The sequence below is a fragment of the Alosa alosa genome, chromosome 5 (assembly GCF_017589495.1).
Source record: "Alosa alosa isolate M-15738 ecotype Scorff River chromosome 5, AALO_Geno_1.1, whole genome shotgun sequence".
NCBI classification, from domain to species: domain Eukaryota; kingdom Metazoa; phylum Chordata; class Actinopteri; order Clupeiformes; family Clupeidae; genus Alosa; species Alosa alosa.
The window spans coordinates 35,298,424-35,306,262 of NC_063193.1; positions in this window are offsets into that span (position 1 = coordinate 35,298,424).

The following is a 7,839-nucleotide window of genomic DNA, read 5'->3' on the forward strand; positions in this document are numbered from 1 at the left end:
CACACACCCTGATACACACACACAACCTGATACACAAACACATACACACCCTGATACACACCCACACCCTGATACACACCGACACCCTGACACACACACACACCCTGATACACACCCACACCCTGATACACACACACACCGTGATACAAACACACACCCTGACACACACACACACCCTGATAGACACACGGTCATCCCGCCCAGATACACACACACATCCTGATACACACACACCGTTATACACACACACACACCTCCCGAGCCATGTCCATATACGGGCATCACTGAGATGCCCTCCCGAGCCATGTCCATATACGGGCATCACTGAGATGCCCTCCCGAGCCATGTCCATATACGGGCATCACTGAGATGTCCATATATGGGCATCACTGAGACGCCCTCCCGAGCCATGTCCATATACGGGCATCACTGAGACGCCCTCCCGAGCCATGTCCATATATGGGCATCACTGAGATGTCCATATACGGGCATCACTGAGACGCCCTCCTGAGCCATGTCCATATACGGGCATCACTGAGACGCTCTCCTGAGCCATGTCCATGTCCATATACGGGCATCACTGAGACGCTCTCCCGAGCCATGTCCATATACGGGCATCACTGAGACGCCCTCCCGAGCCATGTCCATATACGGGCATCACTGAGATGTCCATATACGGGCATCACTGAGACGCCCTTCTGAGCCATGTCCATATACGGGCATCACTGAGACGCTCTCCCGAGCCATGTCCATATACAGGCATCACTGAGACGCTCTCCCGAGCCATGTCCATATACGGGCATCACTGAGATGTTCATATACGGGCATCACTGAGATGCCCTCCCGAGCCATTTCCATATACGGGCATCACTGAGACGCTCTCCCGAGCCATGTCCATATACGGGCATCACTGAGACGCTCTCCCGAGCCATGTCCATATACGGGCATCACTGAGACGCCCTCCCAAGCCATGTCCATGTTCACCCCTTGCAGACACTTAAGTCACGTGACGGCTCCATGCTGGACGGCAAAAAGATAGGAGACGGACGGCAAATTACATTATGTCATAACGATTATGATGAACTGAACACCATTACTATAACATTATGTCATAACGATTATGATGAACTGAACACCATTACTATAACATTATGTCATAACGATTATGATGAACTGAACACCATTACTATAACATCTCTGTAGTTCAATGTATTGCTGTTTGGGGTCTGATAGTCAAGGAAAGATGCCAGTGGTGTTGTTAGATGAAATGGGTCATGATCGCAAATGTAAAGTTATTAAAACTGGTGGTAACAGCAAGTGGAGATAACGTTAGGTCTAACGTTAGGCTACTGTCATTAACATTATGGGAAATGAACACCCATAAGTATTTCTGGACTAAAATATTGCAAAGCGATTTGGTTACTTTATTTGTCATGCTTTTATCAGCATAGTCAAAATGTTAGGAATATCATATCAGAACATGAAATAATAACTTAGCAGCTAGCTGCCACACTTATTAGCTATTCTAGCTAACGTTTATCGTAGCTCTTAGTGCTAGGGCTAATGTAACTCGTCGGTTTGTACGTTGCCCAGCGAATAAGTAAGCTTACATCTTACATGTCTTAAGTTAAAGAATTGAAAGGAATAGGAAATAAAGAAAAACGCTTGAACGGTATTATCTGTTCACATTCAGGTCTTGCCATAGACTTTGCCTAAGTGCTTGTAGCGGGCTTGTAGTCTGCCGTCCTGTTCAGAGTCTATGGTTGCTATAGCAACCCCTGCTGCGCTTCATACACTGACGAGATAACCATGCAATTGTGGTTGAAATACTCCCGAAACACAAAGAAAACAAACCAAAATATATCTATGCAAGAACATGGGATGTTGTTGTATTCCAAACAATAAGCCAACAGTGGTGGAAGGGCATTACTGTGGTTAAATCTCACTATAATCTCCTAGCTGTGCGATAAGTCCCATTACAACCCATTGATTTGATTCGTCTTCTTGCCGTCCACTAGGCTATTTTGCTGTGGCGCGAACAAAACGTGACGTCACATGCAAGGGGTGAATATGGGCATCACTGAGACGCCCGCTCAAGCCCCAAGCCATGTCTATATACGGGCATCACTGAGACGCCCTCCCAAGTCATGTCCATATACGGGCATCACTGAGACGCCCGCCCAAGCCCCAAGCCATGTCTATATACGGGCATCACTGAGACGCCCTCCCAAGTCATGTCCATATACGGGCATCACTGAGACGCCCGCCCAAGCCCCAAGCCATGTCTATATACGGGCATCACTGAGACGCCCTCCCAAGTCATGTCCATATACGGGCATGACTGAGATTACCTCCCGAGCCATGTCCATATATGGGCATGACTGAGATTACCTCCCAAGCCATGTCCATATATGGGCAGCCATACTACAGCCCTTTTTACAAACCAGTTCGGATGGGAAAATAAAATGTAAATGAAATCAGAATGCTATGTTCTGCAAAACATGTAAACTATATATTGCAGTAAGAATCAGTGTGTGTTTAATTCCATATCAGTGTGTTTATAGTTCAATATCAGTGTGTGTTTAGTTCCATATCAGCGTGTTTATAGTTCCATATCAGTGTGTGTTTATAGTTCCATATCAGTGTGTGTTTTTAGTTCCATGGGCATTGCCTTCCTGAAATACTCAAGGCTTTACCTGAAAAAGACAGGTCTGGAGGGCAGCATATGTTGCTCAAAACCTGTGCTTATCTAGCATGTGCCAAATGCATATGTGCAGCATTAGCCTCATTTAATTGTGCCTGTCCAGATGCTGGCGTCTCATGCCATAGGCCCTAATGCACCCCCATACCATCACACATGCACACGCGTCTCATGCCATAGGCCCTAATGCACCCCCATAGGCCCTAATGCACCCTCATAGGCCCTAATGCACCCCTATACCATCACACATGCCCACGCGTCTCATGCCATAGGCCCTAATGCACCCCATACCATCACACATGCCCACGCGTCTCATGCCATAGGCCCTTATGCACCCCCATACCATCACACATGCCCATGTGTCTCATGCCATAGACCCTAATGCACCCTCATAGGCCCTAATGCACCCACATACCATCACACATGCCCACGCGTCTCATGCCATAGTCCCTAATGCACCCCCATAGGCCCTAATGCACCCACATACCATCACACATGCCCACGCATCTCATGCCATAGGCCCTAATGCACCCCCATCACACATGCCCACGCGTCTCATGCCATAGGCCCTAATGCACCCCCATAGGCCCTAATGCACCCACATACCATCACACACGCTGGCTTTTGAACTGTGCACTAACAAGTTCACCCTGTTTATAGACAAATGTTATGGGAGGTTTTCCAGAGTCCATTCAGAACAGAAACAGGTCTGTTTTTAACGCAGTGCCATATGAGCCATCCCTTGTCTACAAAGTGCCACTATATTTTCTGAAATGTTTGTAATGATATGTTCTATCAATGATGAAATCCCCAAATTCTTCTCAATTGTACACCGAGGAGTATTATTATGGCGTTTTGTGTGATTTGCAGATGATCACATACTGTTTTTATTCATGGGGTTGTATTCCATCTGAGAGCTTTCTGTGTCCTCTCTGGTCAACGAAATCAGCCCTTTCAAGCACTCCCAGCAGTAGGCCTAGTGTATGTGTCTAGATATGCACCTCATCTCTCATCATCTGTAATGTCATCATGATTCCCTCACGGGATCAAAAGAGTATATATACTTATACTTGATTTAATTTCATTCTCAAGCAGAGATGTTAAGTTCAAAAGAAAACGGTTGTTTAGATCATTTCCTGTGACTTTCCTAAAGAATACCTCAGAGCGTGAATGGGTTGTATGTGTTTAGTCCTTTGTAAAATGTTTCAACTTTTTTCAAATTTATAGATAAAAACTTTAAAACTTTAAAGATGCACTGAACAAAGTATTGTGAAACCTCACATAAAGCCTTGAAATAATCTCCCTGAAAATGTGTTTTTGCCTTAAATGAGCTCAGTGTTAATCTATGCAACAGGAGAGTGTTTTTATGCATGCAGTAAAACTGTGCTAATGTGTTTGTGTGAACACAGTTTGACAGTATGTTTACATTTATGATGCTCAACCATTTCCTCAGGAGAGCAATCCCTCTTGTCCTTACTCCACGTTTAAATCAGATCCGAATCTCGTCAGTTCAAACCTCACATTGACAATGTAAAATCATGATCCACGATTTGCCTGTCTAACATCCCTGGATATACAATGTGTTTGGTCTAGCGGACCTTTTAAACACAATGTTTAGGCGTGGAACTGTTTACAAGCCTCTAGGCTTCGTTCCCGCCTTGCACAGATGTATTAATTTGTGCTAAACAAATAAACTAAACTAAACTATTCCATTTGCCTCTGGTCTAACATCCCTGGATATATGATGTGTTTGGTCTAGCGGACCTTTTAAACACAATATGTATTCCATGAACATTCTGCATTCCCTGCTCTATAGATCCCTGACAACAGATACCGCTAAAACAGATATAGACCAGATCTGGCTCAAATCAGTCTCAGGTGTGGTTCACTTCTGGCTCAAATCAGTCTCAGGTCTACTCAGACCTCAGTTCATCAGTTACGTGGTCACTCTGGCCTGAGGAGACATGATGTTAATGTGAAAGACTGCCCTACAGTATGTTTGTTTAATAAATACTCGTTTCGGGATTTTGGGAAGAAATGTTTAAAGACTCATCTGTTCACCTTACACATAATCAATGAATTTTCTTGCAGAGTTATGGGTGGTATGGTTACAGTTAGTCTGTTTATGGTAAGCATGTTTTCTGTACGTACACAGCGCTGCCGACTTGAGCTTCAACGTCACTGGAAGTCATTCATTTTCAATGGAAGCCGGCTTCTCTTAGCTGCAAGAAGCGTCAAATCCGTCGGCGTTGTGTTTTGGCCGTGTTGAAACAGCATTTATCCTGCAGAGGAGTTACTTATATCTCGTGACAGTGTGTCTTCAGCTGTGCTCCATACGTGTCTCTCGCCTCTCCCCTAATCACTTTTAACCGTCATTACCAATTTGCAAATGATGGTGAATAACTACTCATCATGAGATGTACAGTATTTCGTAATATCTTTTTTCTAATTATGTTTCCCATTGTAATCGTGTAATGTGTAATGTTTTGCTTGGACGAGCGCTGATGTGTGTTCATGGATGATAGGTGCACCCGCCAATATGACTGTTGACAATGCACTCTTAAAATAACATATAAACAACTCGCCATAGACTTCTGACCAGGTGTACAATAGCGTTTTTTAGACAATGCGCTAAGCCACTCCCTAAGTTGATAATTGCCACACCCCTGGGCGCATTATTTAAAAAATAAACGTGCAAAATAAGGAATTAAACTTTGCGCCAGGTGGAAAACGAGTTTTACGCCATGCGTCAGGGTGCAAAATACAGCCCTCATAGTCACACACTCTACTACACAAATCAGTGTGCTAGCGCTCACACACTCATAGTCACACTACGACACAAATCGATGTGCTAGCGCTCACACACTTATAGTCACACACTCATAGTCACTCTACTACACAACTCAGTGTGCTAGCGCTCACACACTCATTGTCACACACTCTGCTACACATGGCCCCACTGTCGTCCACCGTAGAGGTGTGAGCTAATGGGATCTAAATAAATAAGATCTCCTGAACATGCGTGCAGCTCTCCGTGCTTCTCCTCATTCCCTGTACACAGGAACACAATGGCCTGCTTCTGAAATAGACCACAATGCTCCACTTTCCTCCGGAGCTGAGCACTCTTCTGCATCATCAGCACTTCCAGCAGCCATACGCGTCTCACAAATCTCCACTCATCTGTAGAGCGGCCCGGCGCTGCTCATACACAGTGGAAATCATAATGATATCGCTAAGGGTCAGTGAGTTCGGTGCACATTTATACTGCAGTTGACTTACTTTACCTGTACAGATGTTAGCAGACTAGTGAATAATACTGCACTTACTTTACCTGTACAGATGTTAGCAGACTGAATAATACTGCACTTACTTTACCTGTAGAGATGTTAGCAGACTAGTGAATAATATATAATACTGCAGGGTGTTACCAAATCTGAACAGCCTTAAATAAAACTGTCAAAGCCAATATAAAGGTTGTCACTTTGTTTTGTGCTGTAGGTATTGAGATGCTGATGTCAGTATGCACTTACTTTACCTGTACATATGTTAGCAGACTAGTGAATAACAGTGCAGGGGGTTACCAAATCTGAACAGCCTTAAATAAAACTCTGTCAAAGTCAATATAAAGGTTGTTTTGCGCTGTAGGTATTGAGATGCTGATGTCAGTAGGGGAGACCGGGGTGGTTGTCACAATTTTTACTCATGCATGAATTGCTCATCTTCAAAAACTCTTTCAGCAGTAATTCCTACATGAAATGAAAGCTTGGGGTCTTGGCTTGAAATGTGTATCATTTTTACTTTTAGAATGTATTGTAACAGGGAGCAATTAACCATCAAAGACACTCTGACACAATGTGACAATCAGCCCCATCACGGGGTTGGTTGTCACAGGGTATGGGGTTGGTTGTCACAGGGTATGGGGTTGGTTGTCACAGGGTATGGGGTTGGTTGTCCCTATAGAGTTTCAATGGGATTTCAGTGATAAAATGGGATCTTAAAAAATGATGTGTAACTTTTTAGTTTTTTAAGCTAGAAACTGCAAATAAGTTTTAATATGAATACCACCCCTATGATAGTTATCATCAATGCCGCTTACGTTTAAACAATGGGATTAAAGGAGGTGATCAGTTACTTGAATTGTCTACTGTGTTGAAAAATAAAATGAAATCATTTTCAGTGCTAAAACCTCCTTATTATCATGTAAGTTGCAAACAAAGTTGCAAACACAGTGACAACTGTGTTACTGTGACAACCAACCCCACGAGCTATGTGACAACCATCCCCAACTGACCTCTTGACAAAGGTGTTAACCTAGCTGCCACATGGCTTTAACTTGATAGCTAAAATATGACTCAAAATAAAGCTACTACCTTTGGCTTTTTAATGAGTGTTGTTTTTTTTAACTACTAATATCCTACAAGCTCTCAATACAAAAACAACACCAACATGAAAATTTACTCTGACCCATGAAATTTAAAAATAGTCTCCTCACCTCAATGCTGTGTGTATGCTCAGCAAAATTCCTAGGTGCAAATGAGTAAGCTATCAAAGGGTAACAGTTTGATATCAAAATGTTACCACAGCATCACCTAGTGTGCCTGGAATAAGCAATGTGACAACCAACCCGTGAGACAAGCAGCCCCGGTCTCCCCTATGGGTGTCCATATCGATGCGTCTGTTCCTATGGGCCAACAGACCCTGATCAGAGTGGTCTTCCCCTGAGCAGTCAGGAGGAGGGAAACAATATCGTCTCCCAGGGAGGGACATTGACCTTTGACCTTTACTGGGGCTTTCTGGTCACAATTCAGTTTGCGCTCACACATCACAAACAGGTACTATCTAAATATGTCCCCTCGGGGATCAATAATGTATCTATCTATATATTTCTCCTTGGGATCAATAAAGTATCTATCTATATATTTCCCCTTGCGGTCCTTCAATGTGTGCAGTAAGCTCCTCAGGATGTTCTACCAGTCTGTTGTTGCCAGCGTCCTCTTCTATGCAGTAGTATGCTGGGGAGGAAGCACAAAGAAGAAGGATGCTGGGCGAATTGACAGGCTGGTAAGGAAGGCTGGCTCTGTAGTGGGAGCTGAACTGGAGTGCATCACTTCACTATCTGACAAAAGGACCCTGAACAA